We start from the raw sequence: 21,057 nt of genomic DNA, 5'->3' as shown, positions 1-21,057 counted from the left end.
ATCTTCTGCTGGAAAAAATGACTGAGGGAAATTGTAGAGCTAGGAAAGCACTGGGGACTTTGGGAACATGGCCAGTAGACCAATTTGAGGAGGGGTAGAATTGGAGCCACACATGGAAAAATAGGCTACTGGCAGTTTGTGGAGAGAAAAAGTTCCTTAAATTCATCTGGGAAATATGAAGCTGCTTGGTAAAAGCATTCACTATGAACTCTTCACTAAAAGTGTTAAACCGTAAATGAGAACTGCATAGACAGAGTATGAAATTAAAATCTGTTCCATTAGGTTATGAACAGTTTCCCTGTGAGATGAGTGTGGCTTAATTTTAGAGAATTTCATAGAAACGTGCTATGTTTAACATTGTTAATATTTCTTGTTAAAATTCTTCACATCCTCACCATCCACTTGAATTTACTGTGAAATTTTATAAGTGCAATTACTTCCCTTGTCATCTTACGGACACACATGTGTGAGGGTCACCCACTCTGTGGACATTCCACTTTGCCCCTAGATATGAAGGACAAATTCATCCCCAAGGTAGTAGAAATAAGGTGATGAAAGGAAGGGACTCTCGTTTTCCTTGGGACTCAGCATCAGGACATAATTAGTTTGTGTTGAAGAATATTGTGAATTATTGTTCCATTTCAGGAAGAACAATTGCAGAACACTCAGTGGATCCATGTTCCCAGTGCCTTCCTTGAAAGCATGTGTTAGCTGCTCCCTTCTGTGAATTGGGGGCCACCCAGCAAGTTTATGCTTTTTGTAGTGACTATTTCACCAGATCCATTTGTATCTCTCTTCTTTTTGCAGACATGCTTTCCCTTTGGGTGTGCTTCACTGAGATGGCAATGTTCCTGTAGTACTGAGCCAACACGTGTTTTCTGTGAGTCCAGTAGAGGAATGCCATTTTAATTACAGCCTGATTCAGGAAGACTAGAGAGCTGTGTCCTAGAATGTGGAAGCTCATCATATGGGGGAAAGTAAACAGGTGTTTTCTAGAGTTCCTGAGGGCAGAGCTAGGATTTATCTACAGCTGTGATGAAGCAGGCTTGGTTGTAGCAGAAGAGTTATATTATAACAAGAACTACTGAGAGAGCAGGAGCTTCCAAATCAGGCAATGTCCTTTTCACTCCTGGAAGTTTTTCTTTTTTCAATTAATTTTTATTCACATGTATTTATTGTACAAAGTGATAGTTTTCAAAATTATATATTCATTTAAGTGTATTATTTACTTTGGCCATATTCATTCTCCATCAACCTATCCTGTTCTTTCTTAACTCTTACTAATCTTCCTCTTCCCCCAAAATATCTCATATACTTTCATGTTACATATATAGATAATTTTATATAGATAATATAAAAGCTAGGATACACAAACGAGAGAAATATGCAACACTGGACTTTCTGTGTCTGGCTTATTTTGGATAAGAAGATGCTCAGGGTCTGGGTGGAAAAATATACTATTTTCAGGATTCCTACTAAATGAGTACATTTTAGTTTCTTTTCACAGAAACATGAAAATATGAGTAGCCATGTTAGATTATGGATATGTTAATTTGCTTCACTGTAGTAACTTTTAAATTATCTGTATATATCCTATAACATGATGTATACCTTAAATGCTCAATTTAGTATAATCTTCTAATTACTGTTCCTTGGAAATTAGTTTTACTATCCTTGGTTTTTCTGTTACAAAAGTGAAGATGAGAAAAAATCTACTTCCTAGGTTTGTTTCAGGATTGAGTGATATCTCAAAGTACACAAAACACACTGGGTGTTCCATTAATGTTGCATTTAAAATGTATTATTATCATTAAGTGTGTGTGTGTGTGTGTGTGTGTGTGTGTGTGTGTGTGCGCTTATACAACACACATGCAAGTACACATGTGCATGCATGTCTCCTATGTATCTTGGCATAGCTATGTTGACACCTTGGACTAAAAATGTAAAGCCATAAATAATTAGTTTTAACTGTGGAGAACAAACAATTTCAGTAACCAGGGAAGGTCTTGTGCAGAGAATGAGATCAGAGATAGCTTTTAAAACATTGAAAGAATAAGACAGCAAGGCTGTATCATTTGCAGATTCACAGAGATTGGAAAGAGATCTTTGAAATTAATTTACCCTCCTACACAATGCATAAATTTGCTCTATCACATCCATGACAATTGGCCATCCCATGATCACAAATACTAGTGAGTCTATGCAGGTAGGGATGTAAATGAATTCAATAACTATGAAATGAGCATGGACTTTCCTTGAAAACCTAAAAATAGAGTCCAGCCTCAACCTGAGAGTGTTTGCCTTGTCTTATGTATCTTGTTTTGTTGTGTTTGGTTTTTGCCTTTTAGAGACCTGTTCTTTTTTGAAGGGAAATGGAAGGGGAGTGGAGAGGGGAGAGAATTGTGGAATAGAATATTTGTTTAACCAAGTAAAGATGTGTTACATTTGTTTGTGTTGAATAATAATTGTTTAACTATATATAGATGTGTTACTTTTGTCAACGCTGCATTTGTTTAACTAGATAAAGATGTGTTCTGTTTTACCTTGCCTGTCTAAGGCATCTTTTTTTTTTTAGCATTCTGAGTCTGTTTTATTTCACTTAACAATGATTTCTAGTAGTTCTATCCATTTTCCTAAAATGTCATGATTTCACTTTTTTAACCACTGCAAAAAGTCTATTGTACTCATATACTACACTGTTTGTCTATTCATCTGTTGATGGACATTAGAATGATTCCAATTTCTAGATATTGTGAACAGTAAAAAAATAAGAATGGATGTGCAATATCCCTGTGGTCTATTGACTTAAGAATCCTTCAGACAGATGCCAAAGAGTGGTATAGCTGGATCATATGGTAGTTTCATTTGTAGACATTTTTAAAGATTTGCTCTTAAAGTGTGTGTGTGTGTGTGTGTGTGTGTGTGTGTGTGTGTGTGTGTGTGTGTGTAGATATAAGCACATGAGTGCAGGTGCCATAGAGGCAGAGCACCAGAGCCCCTGGAGCTGGAACTACAATTGCATGTGAGTGCTGAGAACAGAACTTCAGTCCTGTGCAAAAGCAGCAAGCACTCTTCACTCAATGGGCTGTCTCTCCTGCCCCTGTTTTCTTTTGATCTTTTTGTGTACAAAGTATTTATGTATGTGTGTAGATGATGTTAATGTGTGTGAGTAACATTAGTTCTAGGTAGTTTTGTGCCAACTTGACACAAGCTATAGTCATCTAAGAGGAGGGAACTTCAGTTGAGAAAATGCCTCCAGAAGAAGCAGGCAAGGCATGTAGGACACTTTATTTTTTTATATAATTTAATTTACTTTTACATATCAGCCATGGGTTCCCCTGTCCTCCCTCATCCCACCCCCCCCCCCGCCTTCCCCCCATCCCCTCCCCTCCATTCCCATCTCCTCCAGGGCAAAGACTCCCCTTGGGCTTCAGCTCAACCTGGTAGATTCAGTCCAGACAGGTCCAGTCGCTTCCTCCCAGGATGAGCAAATTGTCCCTCCTTAAGCCCGAGTTTCCAAACAGCCAGCTGATGCACCTAGGAAAGGTCCAGGTCCCATTGTCTAGGTGCCTCCTAAACAGTTCAACTATTCAACTGTCTAACTTATCCCGAGGGCCTGATCCAGTTGGGGGCTCCTCAGCTTTTGGTTCATAGTTCATGTGTTTCCATTAGTTTGCTATTTGTCCCTGTGCTTTTTCCAATCTTGGTCTCAACAATTATTGCTCATACAGTCCCTCCACTTTCTCACCAATTGGACTCCTGGAGCTCCACCTGGGGCCTGGCTGAAGATCTCTGCATCCATTTCCATAAGTTATTGGATGAGAGTTCTGGCACGACACTTAGGGTGTTTGGCCATAGTAGGTCAGTTTGGGCTTTCTCTCGACCATTGCCAGTAGTCTACAGCGGATATATCATTGTGGATTTCTGGGCACCTATCTAGTACTTTTCTTCTTTCTATTCCCATGGGGGTCTTCATTTACCATTGTTCCTTGTTCTCCCTCTCTGTTCTTGACCCAGCTGGGATCTCCTGCTCCCCTAAGCTCTCTTTCTCTTGAACCTTGCCCTTTATTACCCCTACTCACATCCAGGTTGTTCATGTATAAGTCCAAGTGGATCAAAGACCTCAACATAAATATAGTTACTCTGAACCTGATAGAGGAGAAAGTAGGAAGTAGTCTTGAACACATTGGCATAGGAGATCACTTCCTAAATATAACACGTAGCACAGACACTGAAAGAAACAATCAATGGGACCTCTTGAAACTGAGAGGCTTTTGTAGAGCAAAGGACACAGTCAACAAGACAAGGCGACAGCCTACAGAAAGGAAAAGGTCTTCACCAACCCCACATCTGACAGAGGGCTGATATCCAGAATATATAAAGAACTCCAGAAATTAGACATCAAAATGTCCAACAGTCTAATTAAGAAATGGGCTATAGAACTAAAGAGAGAATTCTCAAGGGAGGAAGCTCAAATGGCTGAAAGACATTTAAGGAATTGCTCAACATCTCTAATTATCTGGGAAATGCAAATCAAAATGACTCTGAGATATCACCTTACACCTGTCAGAATGGCTAAGATCAAAAACACAGAAGACAGCTTATGCTAGAGAGGATGTGGAGCAATGGGAACTCTCCTCCACTGCTGGTGGGAATGCAAGCTTGTACAGCCACTTTGGAAATCAATATGGTGCTTCCTTAGAAAATTGGGAATCCATCTCCCCAGCGACCCAGCTATAGCACTCTTGAACATATACCCAAGGAATGCTCAATCATACCACAAGGGCATTTGCTCAGCTATGTTTGTAATAGCCAGAACCTGGAAACAACCTAGATGCCCTTCAACTGAAGAATGGATAAAGAAAATGTGGTACATCACAATGAAGTATTACTCAGCAGAGAAAAACAATGACATCATGAGGTTTGTAGGCAAATGAATGGATCTAGAAAAAATCATCCTGAGTGAGGTAACCCAGACTCAGAATGACAAACATGGTATGTATTCACTCATAGGAGGATACTAGATGTAAAACAAAGATGACTAGACTGCTACACAACTCCAGGGAGGCTACCTAGTAAAGAGGACCCTAAGAAAGACACAGGGATCACCCAATGACAGAGAAATGGAAGAGATCTACATGTCTAAGGCTTCTTATTGGTCTAATAAAAAACCTGAATGGTGAATAGGCAGGCAGTAGAGGGATAGGCAGGGCTAGTGGGCAGAGAGAATAAGTAGTAGCAGAAATTTAGTTTCAAGAAGAGAAGAGAATGAGGGAGAAAGAGGAGACACCTAGGGCCAGTCAGGCAGGCAGCTGCCAGCCAGACATGGAAGAAGCAGGAAAGTAGGACATAAAGAATGAAAGAAAGGTAAAAGCCCTGAGGCAAAAGGTAGATGAAGAGAAATGGATTACATTGTGTTATAAGAGCTATTGGGGCAAGCATAAGGTGAGGCCTTGCATTTGTAATGAATAATAAGTCTCTATGTCATGATTTGGTGGCTGGTGGTCTAAGAAAGCCTGATACAGGAGAGGGGGAGCAGAGGGAGCTGGGAATAGTGGAAGGAGAAAAAACTGTAGTTGGGATGTATTGTATGAAAGAAGAATCTATTTTCAATAAAAGATAAAGTAGTTAAGAAATGAATCATTTTATGATCTAACATTTATATATCCACTTCTGTATTTATAATCAAGGGAAGCTAAGTCAGTATCAACTGATGAATTCATAAAGAAAATGTGGTACTTATACGTATATAAGGATTTTTTTTTGTGTGTGTGTCTTGTATGCCACTTAGAATAAGGTTTTTCAGGTTCATTCATGTTAGGATGAATGACGGGATTTGTTTCTCTCTTTTTTTAAAGTTTAGATAATGTCTCTATGTCTCTATATCCATTCCATAATTTTCTGCATTCATCAATTGATGGACAGTTTGTTCACATTTCTTAGTTACTGTGAATAATGCAGTAAATATGAGGATACAGATGTGTCTTTGACAGACTGTTTTCAATTTAGATATATATATATATGTATATATACACACACACACATATATATATATATACATTTCATTATATACACAAACATATATATTCAACAGTAGGGTTATATAATAAATCTATTTTTTAAGTTTTTGAGGACTTTGATCTTGTTTTCCATAATGTCTGAACTAATTTACACTCTTACCAGCAGTGTACAATGATTTCCTTTCCTCCCAGTACTTGTTATCTTTTCCCTTTTTAATAATAGTTATTCTTACCAAAGTTAGGTAATACCTCATTGTGGTCTTGACTTGCATTTCCTTTGTGATTAGAGATGTTGAACCCTTTGTTCTTGTCTTTTTCTCTGTCTTCTTTAGCTATTTGGGTGTCTGGCTGGTTTTTGAATTGGACAACTTTTCTACTCTCGAGTTATATGAACACTATGTATTTTGAAACTAAAAATCTTCTAAGTTATAGGGTTTGTAAGCAATTTTCTGATCCATAGGTTGATGTGTCATTTTGGTCAATTTCTCATTTGTTATGCAGAATCTTTGTTTGATGTAGTCCCATTTATTTCCCATTTTATTTTATTACCAGTACTTTTTTGTGAAAATCAGAATATCATGGTCAGGACCAATGTCAAGGATCTTCCTTTGTTCTCTTCTAGGCACTCTATGCTCTACTGTTTTACATTTGCTTCTTTTATCTGTTTGGAGTTCACTTTGGTGTAAGGTTTGTATCCATTTCCATTCTTTGACATGTGGAATCCAGTTTTCTCAGCAGCACTTTTTGAAGAGAGGGTTCTTTTCTCCTTGTGCTGTTTTGATGTTCTAATTGAACTTTATTGGACAATATATGTTTAGATGTAGTTAGTATTTTCTACACAGGTTTGCTTTATTTCAGACTCATGCTTATTCACCACAATACTTTCAGATGTGCACTGCTTCTTAGTTATCCTGTGACTGGAAATTCTCATTTAGCTGAAGATTATTTTATAAAATGAAATACACGTTTAAAGGCTCAGCCCCCATATCTTAGGCTTCAGAGAATAACACAAGAGGCTTGATAGAAATGAAGATATGTGAATATAGAAAGGCCCAAGAAGTTACATTTTAATAAAAATATACCCTCAAGTAATACTTACTGCACTTAAAAAATGTGCATCTCTTCTATTTTGTATAATTTTAATTTTAGAACAAAGCAACTCCCCCAATACACAACACTCAAACCTTCTGTTCTGTGAGGGAGAAGCTATTCCTGCAATAATACATCAAGGACAGGATAGAAGAAAAACAATATGCAGAGAGCAAGGTGGGTCAGGGTTAGGCAAGGCTTCTGTGGAAGCCATGGGAAAATTATCTTCCAAGTGGTCTTCCTGTTTGTTGGTGATGCTCTTATGGAATTCACCATATTAATTTTGAATGAAGTCATCAGGATTTGCTTGGTTTTATCCAATTCTTAATCAAAGTACTACTTCTTAATACTCTTGGTTTTCTTTTTTCTTATATATACATATTTTCCAACTTCCTCGTGTTCTCATATTTTCAATAATAGACTTCCTCCAATTTTTGTCTTTCTGCTCTTTCCCACCTTTCTCTTCATCTGCCTTATCAACCCTGGTCTCCTTCTCTCTTTCCTTCTCCAAATAAGGAATGGTGGGAAAGCCTATGAACTATGAGTGCTTCTTCACCACTCCCTTGACCCTCATATCATCTAGAAATTCTGTCTGGTATTATTTGACATGATGGATAATTTTTGTACTCTGGCCAATAGGCTCACTGTAGTCTGCATATGCAGGGAAGTATCTACCAGCAGAAGATACTTCCACAAACATTGCTCATTTTTTTTTAAAATTTCACAACCACTTTCTGTATCACCAGATAGGTAGAAGAGTATGTAATCCAAATCATGGACATATCTGCACCATCCTGGAGATTCACCATGAACATTTTTGTGCCACACTTGGCAATGGTTCCTAAGTTATTTATGAGATCAGCCTTGGTCATGCCAATGCCAATGTCCACCGAAGTCAGAATGTGCTCCTGAGGGCTGTGGATATTGTCAATGTCCAGATCTCTACCACTGCCCAACTTGAAAGTATCTGTCATGCTGTCATAGTGAATCTTGATCAAGGCTCTGGAAGGATTAGAGATAAACCCCTGTAGGAAAAATTCCTTGTTCAAATAGAAAGTATTGATGAAGAGGAACACAAATTGAGATGTTTCTGCCTGAAAGGATGATTTCTCCTAGAATGGCAAAGAAAAGCCCTACCTTTTCTTCATGGGGGCTCTTCCTCAGGCATCTTGAAGGAAAAACGCCAAAGGAGTACAGAACATGGTGGGTTAGGACTATGTCTGACTCACATGAAGTACCTGGCTGCACTTTCAAGAACCTAACACTATTCTTCTATGAGATTTTTGACTTTTCCTCATTTTGCTGTTTATAATTGCTAAAAGTACTTCTGAGTTGGATTATCAGTAGTGTAGCTATTACTGGCTTCTCCTTTGTCACCTCCGGCATGAGCAGATACAGTTGTCTTCTCTTTTTAAGCTGCTTGGTTGTTGTTCTTCTTGAGAACACCTGTGGAAAGACAGACCTTCTCCTCTGCTACAGGGACTGCCTGGCTGTCTTCCTAGTCCATAAAAAATCAACAAAATAAAGTAGTTCCAGTTTTCATTTCATAAAAGTATAAAAATGTAATTAGCAGCTTGTTGTGAGAATGCATATTATGAAAATAATCAGTGTTGTTGCTTTGGGACTATTCAACCTCACTAAAGACTTGTTTTTTTCCCCAATGAATTTATGTTTCTTTCCCTGCCTGCTATCACCTTTTAAGGGGGTCGGAGGAAAGACTCAGTCTTCTTAAGGGGCTGATCACTGGAAGGTTGATCATGCTCCAATCAGTACATGAGCAACACATTTTGGACTTGATGCATTTTTTTCCTTTCTTTTTTTGTGGGGAGAGGGCTCCAAAGTGAGTAGTGAATGTGATCAGGGTGTATCATGAAAAATTCTCAAATAACAAATACAAATTTTATGCTGTGAAAAACTGTTCCCTTACTGGATGGACTGTTGGCAAGAAATGTTTTGTAGCTTGGTGCTTAGCTGCTGCACCTTTAAACAATTTTTATTTGATGGTGAAGCTAGATGAATACTTGCTAAAAAACAATATAGGATTTTAATAACTGGAGCTAGGAAATTGCATGCTCTTCTACTCAGCTGCCTTATAAGAGGGGAGATTTTCACTCACATGATATTAATATAGTTCTAGGCCTTTGAAATAGAATTGATAATTCACACTTATAGATTTTTTTTACTGTGTTCCAGATACTGCATTAAGTATTTTGTATATTAATCACCTTGTTTGATTTTTCTAACAGAGTCTGTTGACCTTTTCATGTTTTCCTTTATTTATTTATTTATTTATTTATTTATTTATTTATTTATTTATTTATTTGATTATTTATTGTGGCTTTCACTGGAATTCTTTCTGCCTTGGACTCTCAAGTGCTGGTTTCCATTTTATACATAATGAAAGGGAGGTTGGAATTCAGGGAAATTAAGCATTATTCTGAAGTGCAAATTGCCACAAAGTCATAGAGCTGGGGGTATGGAGCAGCATAATGACACAACTTTCCTCTTTGTTCTCAACCTGTATACTATAAACCTTATTGAAACAAGTAGGCAGTGTCTTAGTGGTAATATCTCAGCATTTGGATGGAGATTAAGAATTTACAGGTGGAGTTGGAAGAAAAAGAGTGTTAATCCTGTCAGAGTTTCTTAAAACGTATTTTTTTTCTAGCAGATGTCTATTTTCTTTCATTTTATATTAATAAACCTTTTCTAAATGTTTGTTTACCTGGTAACCAGTTAATGATAATGCTTTCCACTTGTAGTCCTCAAAAAAGGATAAAAAGTTAAAGTGCAATTACAATTAATGGGTTTGAAAATGAAAATTGCCAAATTAACCCAGGGTATTAGAGTGCAGAATGTAATGTGGCAACTGTTTCAGCCTAAAACTAAAAATGGATAATCAGGTACCATGGCTCCACACTGAGGAGCCTATGGCCTCACAGCCACTGTGTTCCTCATCTCTAGATGGACAGTGTCTCTGTGGGCAGTGAAAAAAACTACGGCTTGAAATGGCCCTGGATCTTATCATTTCCCTTTCCTTTCTTTTCTGCTTAACACTCACCAAATTCGTGTAGGATAGTCCCATTTCTTCAGGCATTTATTCCTTTTTAATTTTTAGAAATTTAAAAATGTTTTAATTGAACAAAAGTAAAAGCACCTTATATCAGGATTTGTCAATACTATTTTTCAGTATTTCAAATAAACTATAATATTATCACATATAGTAGAAAGGAAGAAAGTTTGTTTTTGTCCCATAAAATTTTATTCAATTATTTTAGTTATCTTACAAAATAACAAGTTTCCTTATGACACTTTCATAATGATCATGTTTGGTTGGCTCTCTGAACATCCCCATTTCTCTACTCCCTTCTCCACCCCTGGTGCGCCCTTCTGTGTGGAGGCCCACAAAGATTTTCTAGAGAGAGCTGAAGTTGCTTTACCCAGAAGGGCTGCATTAGAGGATTGCTTGACCACGTGTGTGGTTACCAGCTGATTGGAAAGGCCTACACTTGGCTGTTCTGGGGAAAGTCTTTTGCTCCACCCCTTGCCATTCCTATAAATAGTCCTTTAGATGAGACAGAAGGGGCTGGTGGATATTGATCCAGGTCCTCCCGAGGCTATCCTGTCTTTCTGTTTCTCTCCCCTCTATCTTTCTATCTAAATATTTCTCCCTCCTCCCTCCCCCCTTCTCATGGGGGGAAAAGTGGGAACAGGCCTCCCATACTTCTGTCTCCAACATTTCCCTTTATACTTTCATATATCATGTGTTCTATTGCTCTTACACCTACCCTTACAGACTCTTCTTTCCCTGCCATTTTTCTTACTATTTTTGTTCTTATTATCAACTATCTTTTTGCATTTAAAATTTAATTTTCACTTATGTTTAAAAATTGAATTGTTAAAAAAAAAGGCAAATGGTGATGTTTCAGTATTGTGAGATTGACACTGTTTACAGCAGTTTGATAGGAGAATCTCAATTGAGAACTTGACTAGATCAGATTGGCCTGTGGACATGTCTGTGGGAAATTGTCTTGTTTATTAATTGATGCAGAAAGAGCCAGCCTGCTGTGGGCATCATCATCCTTAGGTGGTCATAGGCTGTTGTTTGAATCTTAGAAGGTCTTAGAAAACAAACAAACAACAACAACAACAACAAAAACAGAGCCAGATATCAGGGTGAAAGATCAGAGAAGCAGAACAGTCAGCCACTAGTTCTTGCCTCTATGATATCCTCACTCTAAGGAGAGTGAATTCCTATTCCCTCATGCCTTACATACCTTTCTCTTCCTAGACATAACTTCCTGGGATTAAAGGCATGTGTGCTTCCCAGTTTGGGGATTAAAGGTGTGTACCACCACTGCCTGGCTCTGTTTCCAGTGTGGCCTTGAACTCACAGAAATCCATCTGGATCTCTGTCTCCTGAGTGATAGGATTAAGTGTGTGTGCCACCACTGCCTGACCTCTTTATCTAATCTAGTGACTGGCTCTGTCTTCTGATTCTCAGGCAAGTTTATCAGGGTACAAAGTATATCTCCACACTAGGCTCTATAAGAAAGTAAGCTAAACCAGGTGGTGGTGGCACACGCCTTTAATCCCAGCACTCAGGAGGCAGAGGCAGGTGGATCTCTGTGAGTTCCAGGCCAGCCTGGTCTACAAAGCAAGTTCCAGGAAAGGTGCAAAGCTACACAGAGAAACCCTGTCTCAACTCCCCCTCCCCGCCAAAAATGGAAAGTAAGCTAAACCTGATCCTGTGAGCGAACTGGCAAACAGTGTTCCTCTATGGTTTGTGCTTCAAAGTTCTTCTTGAGTTCCAGCCCTGAATTTCGTCAATGATGGACTATGACCTGAAAGTGTAAGCCAAGTAATACTTTCCGAAGTTGTTTTTGGTCATTGTTTCTTATCACAGCAATAGGAACTAGTTTATTCCTTCATTACCTACTCTAGTAAGGATTCACTGTTAAGGTTCCTATGTATCAAAGTTTTAGAAACTTTCTATGAACATATAATATTTACGCACACACATATACTAATACTTGATTTTAAAGTTTTAATGCTGTCATAATCTTTATCAATCTGATAAGTAGAAATGGTATCTTATTGTTTCATTTTGGATTTAAGAACATGCATGTGTGTTTATTGGTGATTTCAATTTCTGTCTTCTACTCATTTACTATTTACTTCATTTTCTCACTGAATTTTAATAGCTCTTTAAATATGAAAGAATTCATTTTTCTCTTAAATGTAAAACAAATTTTTACTCTGTCATTTGTCTTCTGCATTTTAGTAGTAATTTTTTTGCCATATAAAGGGTTTAAATTTTTATGTAGCCAAATTTATCAAATATTTATTCATAGATTCTGAGTTTTATATTCCCATTTTAACAGCCTCTTCCACTCCAGTATAATTTTTAAAATTTACTCATGCTTTCATTTGGTACTTCTTTTAAAACAAATTTTAAGTTTTCATTTAAAAAGAAATATTGAAGGACTTCATATGAACTAGATGTTGTGAGTGTTCACTAGAAAGGTTGAATATGTGTTAAGTAAATTATAAGAAACAGCCTACTAAATGTATGCTGTAACTCTTAAAAGTCCAAAAGATGTTTATATATTTGAGAAACAAAGGGAAAACTGGAAGTTGGAGCACACATTACATTATTTAGGTATTCTAGATATAGGTAGAATCTGTGGTATCTGGAAAATATTTACTCCATAAAGCATGGTGATTGCTGGGTTCTATTTCACTTTGGGCAGCTCTTTACTGAGTGATTGGGGTTATAGCAAGTGTCTGAAGGAGGCAGATTCTGAACTTGTGCGTGGTAATGGCTGCTGAGGTGTCTATTCTAGCTCCAAAGGGCAGCAGTGTTAATGACATCCTGATTCTCTCATTCCTGCTGGTGTACGGCACCTATCTCTAGTGACTTTGTACTTTGGTCTCACCATTGAAGAGACACAAGAAGTCTGGAATTCTCTTCCATGGTTAGCTACTTACTCTGTAGTAGCCCCTGGAGCCCATCTACAAACGTTCTTGTAATCCAAAAACACTGAATTTTCCATCTTAAGAATCTAAATTATATCATACAGTTTGAGTAAATGTGCATACATTTTCTATACATATAGTATAATAAGAAGTAGTTTCCATGTATCTTTCAGAAGGATATTGAATTATGAAGTTGATTACAGAGACATCATTAACAATTTGAGATTGTTCAATGGATATTTCTGGGGTAAGCACAGTTTTATCATTGTTTTTATGTTAGAAAAATTCCAGTTTTTACATCAGTAATTCATTTATAAAAATCAAAAATTTAAAATAGAAATCACCTATGCGTTTGTCCTAGTTTAATGATACTTAGCAAAAATATACTAAGTAGATACACCTAATTATTATGGTGATTAAATACAGGATAGCCTGGGAGTGTATAGAAATATCAAGCCTGGGTAACATAGCAAGATCCTATTCTCAAACTAAAACAACAGCACAATATAATTTGACAGAACACAGTGTGGTGTTTTGAATGAGAAATGTTCCCCATAGGCTCATGTATTTGAATATTTGGTCCAGGCGGGTGGTACTATTTGTTAGAAGGTTATGGAACTTTTAAGAGATAGGGCCTTGCAGGAGGAACTATGTCATGGGAGCAGGCTTTGACAGTTTATAGCCATGCCTAACTTTCACTTTGCATTGTCTTCTTGTTATGTCTGAATGGACATGTGTTATCTTTCTGCTCTGGTCATCTGCTGCCATGCCTCCTCTGCCATTGAAGACTATTGCTCTGAAACTATAAGCCCAAATAAACTCTTACTTCTTTAAGTTACCTTGATCATGATACTTTATCATAGTGATGATAGAGAACTGATACACCTAGTAATGATTCATAGGCTCTGTGATTTAAGAAATTTATATTTTATTCTAAATCTAAAAGAAACTTCTTCAGAAGCATTAGGTATCTATCTTTGTAAGTTGTTCACTGAAACATTCTTTTACCTCAAAATAGCAGAACTATTCTGAATGCACTTGTAAAGAAAAAAATAGTCAAATCAATCCTGATATAGTTCTATAATGCTGTAGTGTGGTCACTGTACTATAACTAGAAAATATCATCCTGAGTGAGGTAACCCAGATTCAGAAACAAAAATGTGGTATGTACTCACTCATAAGTGGATACTAGATGTAAACAAAGGATAACCAGACAACAATCCACAGCTCCAGAGAAGCTAGCTACCAAGGAGGATCCAAAGAGGGACTCATGGATGGTCCTGGGAAAGGGAAATAGATGAGCTATCCATGAGTAAACTGGGGATGAGGGGTAGACAAGGGAGGATAGGGAATAGGGGATGAGAACATAGGGGAATGGGATGGTCCAGCTGGAAGAGGGATGGAGTGAGAGAACAATGAAAGAGATACCATGATAGAGGGAGACATCATGGGGATAAGGAGAAACCTGGTGCTAGGGAAGTTCCTAGGCATTCCTAAGGATGAACCCAGCTTAGACTACTAGCAACAGTGGAGAGGGTGTCTGAACTGGCTTACCCCAGTAATCAGATGGGTGAATACACTAACTGTCATCATAGAGCCTTTCTCCAGTAACTGATGGAAGCAAATGTAGAGATCCACAGCCAAACACCAGGCTGAGCTCCAGGAGTCCCGTTGAAGACAGAAGAGGGATTCTATGAGGAAGGGCATCAAGATCATAATGGGGAAACCTACAGAGACAAACAAACTAAACTAGTGGGAACTCATGAAATTTAGATCAACAGCTGTGGAGCATGCATGGGACTGGACTAGACCTTCTGCATAATGAGACAGTTGTGTATCTTGATCTGTTTAAGGGGCCCCCTGGCAGTAGGATCAGAATCCACACCTGGTGCATGAGCAGGCTTTTTCGAGCCCACTACCTATGATGGAACACCTTGCACAGCCTTGGGGCAGGGTGAGGAGCTTGGATATGCCTCTACCAATTGTACCTCTGCATGGGAGATCTTACCTTGTTGGAGGGAATGGGAGATAGGTTGAGAGGGAGAGGCTGGAGGGGCAGGAGAAGGGAAGAGGGGAATCTTTGATTGGTATGTAAAATGAATAAAAATTTTCTTAATAAGAAAAACTGAAATTGAAATGTCACTAGAAATGAATATGGAAAAAACAAATACTTATTTAAAATATGAATAACAAAGCAGATGTTAAGGTAGTATATAGAATATAATGTTATCTATATCAAAATAAAAGCATAAGGAATACTAAATATCCTTTTTGGATAATACTGAATACCTATGTAATGAATTTTTAAAACAATACATGTACTATTAAAGTCTAAAATAAAGACACCAGATAGGTCAGGGTTAAGAGAATTGGAAGAAGGTTGGCAAGGGGATTCAGGAACTATATATAGGAATTGTTGACTAATGTGTGTGTGTGTGTGTGTATGTATGTGTATATATATATATATATATATATATATATATATATATATATATATATAGTTTTTTTATACCTATACTGTTATGTGTCACTGAAATATTTACTAATTGAAAGACAACAAACAACTAAAACCACTAAATACATGTCTATAATCACACCAACTAGAGACAAATTTGTTCTCACTAAATTTTTGTGAACATCATCCAGTATTTGTATATCTGTTTATGTGAAATGTATCTCTTTGGGCCAAGAGTAAGGTGCTGGCAGGATTGTGTTCCTATGTTAATGATTTAGGGGGAGAATCAAATTATAATCTTTTTAAACCTCTTAGATTCAAGAAGATTTTTTTTTCTTGATTTATGACCTCCTTTCTCCAACAGAAAACCTGGAATAATGCATTTATCTGGCTATTCTTTTGTATTCATTTTTATTTTGCCTTGGTCTTCCACCTCCAGAGACTCCCATGATTATATTGAATTCTACCTAGAAAACATGGAGTAATCTCCACATGTTAAATTATTTAGCTTAAATAATATCTGCTAAATTATTCTCATCACATTAGGTAATATATTCTTAAGTTTCAGAGTTTAGAGAAATTTTTCCAGGGATCATTATTCTGCCTAATACTTTGCACATCCACATCCATATACCCACATACACCAGTTTACAATGGGATTACATTCCAATAATAGGCACCATAAATGGAAAATATCACAAACATTATATATATATATATATATATATATATATATATATATATATATATATATACCCATTTTTACAGATAAAACAATCAGATGAACAGAAAGGTGAATTGCCTTTTACAACATTATATGATTAAAAGAAATAACAGTAGCATCCAAACTGGTTACCATCTAACACATAATCTCCTGCTCTTAATCTACTATGAGATGCTGCTCTTCTTGGCTTCATTTAAGATGTGTCTGTGTCAGGCACTATGTACTTGTGAACAGGGATAGCCACATAGATAGAATTCTTCTGATCAAAATTGCCTTAGACTGTTAGTACCTGAAGTACAGTCATTTAGGTCCAGTCGTTCACTGCAGTGGAAAGAAAATATGGCAATAAAGGAAATTTCTCAAGGAAAGAAGGAGAAATACTGAAAAATGTAGAATTTTAATGTCTGTTCAGGAGATTTTAAATCTTAATCCTGACCAGGTTACCTCCTTTCTGACATCTTAGAAGGAATGTTATTGGCTGAAATCCTCTTTGAAAATACAGAGCAATAACATATTAATGTTGCATTTATCAGAAATTTTATCATTTTAGTATAGCATAAGATTACTCAATAATTATAGTAGTTAGGGGGAGTATTAGTAAGCAGCATTCAGGAATTGGCCTTATATGTAAGGTTATGAATGACTGATATTTAAGCCAGCTTTTAATTACTCAGGAATAACCATCCAGATTTTGACTAGCCAGACCACACCTCCCTTCTGTTGTGTGCCTTCTGGGTATTTTTCTGGTATTTTGATAGCTGCTTGATGTATGGTAAAAGCGTTGGTGGGTGAGAAGATTATAATGGTTGGCTCAATACAGGTCTTGTTGCCATCTGTGGATGTATTCTTTCTCCATTAGTTTGGCTAGTGAAGAAAGGGCCATTTGGTACTTTGCCGAGGAGACACATGCTATGAGGGTAATTTAAGGATTCTCTTTGCCAATAATCCTCTTCATAGCACAGAACTGGGGATTTTTACTGGGCTTTCAGATCTAGGTGCAGTTTTCTATATTCTCAAGTTGTGTTGGCTTTGAGCAACATAATTATTTGATGTTACCAAACAAAGAAACTGCTCTCTCCTAGAGGAATCTGGGATAACCACTGGAGCTATTCAAACAGAGTCCAACTGTTTGGTACCCAACTTTGAAATGATTCCAAGTGGTCACTGGTTAGTCAAGTGCCCTTTTCTGGCAGAGTAGATATCCTGATGCAATCTACTGACATGCTTCTTTTCTGAGCACACTGAGATTACTAGGAAAGTGGGTACTGCATCACCAGGTAGTAAGGATGGCTCCTTTTTCAGAAAGATTTCTTTTGGAAATATCATGAGAGAGGGTGAGACATTGCAGATCCCACATTGTGGATTCACTGCATCTTTTGGTTTCTTACAAGGTGCTTAGGAAGGGCTGAGCTTCCAACTTTAGCATTTAAGTTGTACTCATAGATATGGTTCTTGAGCAACCAACAGGGGCTGTTTGTATTTTGCTATAGGTTACCTTACCAATAGTGTAGTGAGTTGTTTGAGAGGGTTCCTGGGGAGGGGTAGAAACAAGTGCTTTCTTATCTTGAGATCACTGAATCTTCAGTGGAAAGTTTTTGTCTGCTACATACACTATGTAATATAATAATGCTGTTGAATTGTTTACATACTTTTTATTCAGTGCTGTGACAGTTGTCTTTCTTAATCAGTGGTTTTACATAATTAAAACACATTATAAACCTAAAATTAGAGACAAATTCAGACATCCTTGGCTTCTCCTTGGAGAACACCTGGCTATCCTTAAACAATCACCTGACCTCTTCCCAAGTCAGTCAGAAGCCATCAACTTAGACTCTCTTTTGTCTTCAGACAGACTACCAAAGCCTCTTTCTGGTGAACAATGCCTGTGATTAAATTAACTACCCAAATACTCTTCTTCATGACTAAAAAGGTCAGACATGCTGGCTTGCCTGAAGATAGGTGCAGTTTATATCTTCTATCTTAGCATAATTACTAGAAGCTGCCATTTCTGTACCCCAAATGTACAAATCTGAATTCTACAGTATATTTCTATACTCTGGCAGTGACTAAGCAGTCAAACTTTGAACATCATGCACTCTGTTGCTCTGTGGGGACTACCTTATCATAGGTTCTGGAGATCCTTTCCTTGTCTGTGTAGTAGGGAGATGAAAAGAACTAGGCAACAATCAGTTGAAAGGAGACTTACAACTCACTGAGTATTCCAATGCTATCCACTGTCCTGAAAGTGAGTAATTAATAAAAGCCATTCTTCTAATAGTGCTTCCATGCTGAAGTGCAATATTGGGTTTAAAGACTTTCATTCAGAAGAAAACACTCATTATTTCAAATGTCTTTAAATCAGGATAGCAAAGAACCTCTTTCTTACATAGATTTTATTATCTAAAATACCTATATAGATTAAATGTTTTAAAATTTTATTATTTTATTTTATGTGTATGAGTGTTTTGTCTATAAGTATGTGTGTGCACCATGTGCATGACTGGGGCTTGCAGAGGTCAGAAAAGGGCATTGGATCCCCAAGAAGTGCAGTTATGGATGGTTGTAAGCCATCATGTGGGTGCTATATTTAATACAAGTCCCCTGTGAGAGCAACAAGTGTTCTTAACCACTATGCCATATCTTCAGGCCCCAATTTAGATTTTTGACACTCCCTTTCACTTGAAAAACTCATTGCCTCCAGCTATGAGGCAAATCACATATAACTTATAGAAATTATCTATAAAGGAAGTGTTTGTTAAACACATCATAATCACACTTGAATTGTCTTTAGTGTAGTCAAACAATGTTTGACTTGGAGTAGATTTAAATGCAGTATTTGTATTAATTCTTTTATAATTTCATACATACATACATACATAAATACTACATACATACAATGTGCTTTGATCATATTCATTACTCTACTCCTCTGCCTAACTCTTCCAAGATCTACCCTTTGCCCTCCCAACAACACTCCTAACTTCATGTCATTGACTGTTTTTAACAAGCCATTCAGTCCAATGTGGTTATCCAATATGGCCAATTGCCCATACTCCTGGGTGTGGGTCCATCCACTGGAACATGGTCTTGACCTGCCAGGAGCCACACTCTTAAAAAAACTGACTCTCTTCATAGTATCCATTAACTGACAACTCCTCAGCCTGGAGTCTGTGCTCATGGGCCTCTCACTGACTGACTTGATCTTGTGTGAGTCTTGTGTAGACAATTACAGGTGCTGTGAACTCTTGATTGCAGTGGTCCTGTCATTTCTAGACGATACATTTGCACCTAAATCTTTCCTGACCTCCAGCTCTTACAATATTACCATCCCTTTTTCCATGATGGTCTCTGAGCTTTAAGGAGAGAGAGAGAGAGAGAGAGAGAGAGAGAGAGAGAGAGAGAGAGATTTCCCATTTATGGCTGAGCATTGAGTAATATATTTTAAAAATATATGTGTGCACATAAATGTGTGTATTCATAAGCATGTGTATACACCCTCAAACAAAAACTATGAAAGATTCTTTTGGGGGGATGCTTCTAAGAGTAAACTGGCTAGATTTTTAAAAAACAAAGATATTTAAAATCTGAATAATATAGCCTATTTTTAGGACAGTGCCTCCTCTGACTTATACTTATATGTGCTATAGGAGAAATATAGCCACATCTCTGTTAGAAGCCTCTGACTCCCCAGAGGCCAGGCTAGCATCATGAACCCCAGGTCATACTGACCCCTACCCATCCCTGCTTGCCCAGCATAACTCCAACTTCCCCTGGACTCCTCATCACCTTGACTAGTCCCATACTTATAGCGGAAGCCTTCCATCCCATCAGAAGCCAGACCAGCATCCTGAACCACAGAGATCAGGCCAACTCCCTGAAAATCATGCAGAAACTTTCTATCCCATCAGAAGCCAGGCCAGCATCTGAACCCCAAAGGAATGAACCTTGGCCAGATCAGAGGACACATACATACATAGCTAGAACTCCAGCCCCAAACTTGGCCACAGGCCATCCAAGCCACCAAAAGTCCAGCTTCCAATGTGGGGAGAGACCCTCTACTCATCTATAGGCCATGGGATCCAGAAGACCAGAGAGGAAATAGAAAGTAAGGAATAAAACACCCATCCAACAAAGACAAATCCATAAATTGGCACCTAGAGCTTAAATATAAGTGTAAGAACACAAATAACAATATCCAGATCAATATGTCACCACCAGAGCCCAGCTATCCCACTAAAGCAAGCCCTGAATAGTCCAACACAGCTGAATCACAAGAAACCATTTTAAAACCAACTTTTATGATGATGATAGAGGTCCTTAAAGAGGAAATGGATAAATAACTAAAGGAATCAAGGAAAAGACAATAGAAAATTAGTGGAAATCAATAAATCTCTAAAAGACTATCAAGAAAACCAAGAAAAAACAAACAGTTGTCAGAAATGAATAAAACAATTCAAGACCAAAAAGAGGAAATAGAAGTAATAAAGAAAGCACAAACTGAGGAAATTCTGGAAATGGAAAATCTAGGGAAGCAAACAAGAACTACAGAAGCAAGCTTCACCAACAGAATACAAGGGATAGAAGAGAGAATCCTAGATGTTGAAGACACAATAGAATAAATAGATACATTTGTCAAAGAAAATGTTAAATCTAAAAACTTCCCTGACACAAAACATTCAGGAAATCTCTGACACTATGAAAAGACCAAACCCAAGAATAATAATAGAAGAAGGAGAAGATTCCCAGTTCAAAGGCTCAGAAAATATATTCAAGAAAATCATAGAAGTAAA

At 37.5% G+C, this 21,057-nt stretch overlaps 1 pseudogene; it reads right to left on the bottom strand.

Annotated features, from left to right (window-relative positions):
• Positions 1 to 7,647: 7,647 nt before the first annotated feature.
• On the bottom strand, positions 7,648 to 10,206 carry LOC118574776 (annotated as a pseudogene).
• Between the last annotated feature and the right edge of the window lie 10,851 nt (positions 10,207 to 21,057).

The sequence above is a fragment of the Onychomys torridus genome, chromosome X (assembly GCF_903995425.1).
Source record: "Onychomys torridus chromosome X, mOncTor1.1, whole genome shotgun sequence".
Classification (NCBI taxonomy): domain Eukaryota; kingdom Metazoa; phylum Chordata; class Mammalia; order Rodentia; family Cricetidae; genus Onychomys; species Onychomys torridus.
The sequence above is the reverse complement of the archived record's forward strand: the minus strand, read 5'-3'. Positions and strand labels throughout refer to the sequence as shown.